This window comes from Chinchilla lanigera, unplaced genomic scaffold (genome assembly GCF_000276665.1).
Source record: "Chinchilla lanigera isolate Chin_1 unplaced genomic scaffold, ChiLan1.0 scaffold00058, whole genome shotgun sequence".
Classification (NCBI taxonomy): domain Eukaryota; kingdom Metazoa; phylum Chordata; class Mammalia; order Rodentia; family Chinchillidae; genus Chinchilla; species Chinchilla lanigera.
The window spans coordinates 10969752-10971972 of record NW_004955459.1 but is presented as its reverse complement, the minus strand read 5'-3'; positions in this window follow the sequence as shown (position 1 = coordinate 10971972).

Genomic DNA, 2221 nt, shown 5'->3' with positions numbered 1-2221 from the left:
AAAACAGAAGAGTGGCAAAAATGGGCTCCAGGCTCAAGGTCTCCCCACAGTAAACCCCAATGAACTCTGCTTCCCTGCTCCTCTATTCTGATCCTTACTGCCTACCAAACAAAACATATTTTATCCATTCTAAGACACCCACCCAAAAAAATACCCATCTAAATCACGATGCATCTTACCATGCAAGTATCTTGAATTGGATGTAGCCCAGATAGCTATCTCCATATAGCTGTCACTACCCAAACATGCAGATTTCTCTAGGTATTCAAGTTGTCATCACTTCAGCTACACTCTGTGCACCATGGGTCTCCTACATGCTAAATTTACACCGTGACTCCACATTGAAATAAGACCTTCATGGGTGCATTACAAGTCATACAAACAGCTAGGGCACAATTCTGACATCAATAACACAAATGTTAGTACTTGAGCACTAACTATGATTTCACGTTCTCTTGTAACACAAAGGAACTTGGGTGTCTGGAGAGTCAGTACAGGAAGCAGGCTCCTGTACCAGCCCTGGACGACCCTCCCCAGGTTTTCACATGAGAAATTAATCTCCAACTGACTCTATCATGTTACCAGGATCAAATGCTCCTGCTGGTTGACTGGCTGCTCTCTTCAGGCTGCAAAGCAGTGATCTGAGATCAGGTACAGCCTGACACCCTGGGGGTGACCTGCAGTACTGACCTACGTGGTGAATTTCTCTTTCTTCTTCTTTCTTCTTTCTTTCCTTCCTTCTTTCCTTTCTTTTTGTGGGACGAGGATCCAACCCAGAACCCTAGCTTGCTAAGCAAACATGCTACCACTGAGCTGCAACCTTAATCCCCTCTCTATTTATTATTATTATCATTATCATATTATTATTATTATATCATTGCCAATATTTGAAAACTAAGAGATTTAAAATAAAAATCTGACTTACCAGATTTTGGGGGAAAATGAGCCATGCAAGAAGGCCCTCATTCTGGCCGTCTGAGGAATGGAGGTGTGTCCTCCCTGGGCCTCACTCCTAACGACACCTAAGTTGAAGCCTGACAAGATCTATCAAACCCAGTTACGTTATACCTGGACAACACAGAACCTAAGGAAACTGTGAGACAATCAGCTTGTGTTGTCTTAAACTTCTGAGCTTGTTGTCCGTTGTTACACAGCAATAGAAATTGATACAGGAGAAAAGCTCAGGATCTAGGATGTTAAGAGTGTTTTGTTGAACAGGAAGGAAAAGAGAGGAGTGGGGAAGAGAAGGAAGGAGAGGAAAGGAGAGGGGAGGGGAGGGGAGGAGAAAAAGGAAGGAAGGTGGGAAGAAGGAGGAAGGGAAAGAAGAATAAAGAGGGAGAAAGTATGAAAAGAAAAGCAGGAAGGTAAGGAAGGAGGAAGGAGGTGAGGAAAGAAGAGACTAAGGAACAGAAAGAGGGAGAAAGAGACAGAAAAGAGGAAGTAAGGGAGGGAGAGAGGGAAAGAGGAAGAGAAGCTCAGGAAAATGATTTAGATGGGTAAGTGGGAGGATAAAGATGTGGAACAGCTCCTTCAAAGTGCCCTTTTTTTAACGAGGCTGTGCCTGGTGTCTCATTCCATCTGAGGAGATCTGATGTTCCTCATTTTCCCCAGAACTATCCCAACATCTCCTGAACTTCCCAACCCACCTAAGCATTTTTAAACAACCATATGTTCTCAAAAATATCGTGTAACTGCTTGAGTTTCTGCCTCTTTTAATGCCCATTTACCCCTCTGCCTATGAGCTATAATTCTCGACTGAGTCAGTATCCATCGTGACCACCATGGTCACTTCGCTAAGGTGATCAACTGTAGTGGAAAAGCCTGAACTCCGTAACTGTCAGTTGTCAGGGTTAAATTGCCTCCCTCTGAGGTAAGGAGTTGTGGGCTCTCCTCAGTTTCCCGTCCCTTCAGGGAAGTCAATGGGCAAAGTGAGTCCACAAAGAGAACTCACCTTTAGAGAATTTCCCACTTGAGGACCCAACCCTGCCATCCATGAGCTATAGCACAGTTCTCTGACCCCAAGGGCAATATGAAAGACAGCCAGAGAGAGAGATGATAACAAAAACTGAGGAGCATGTGGTGTCCAGCAGCCTCCAAAAGTGTATTCTTCCCACAGCCCTGTTAAGAGATAGACAGAACGGTTACAACAGAGAACCCCATCCACTCAACAAGCCAGTATTTTTTTTTTTTTTTGGTTTTTCTCCGGTACCGGGAACTGAAC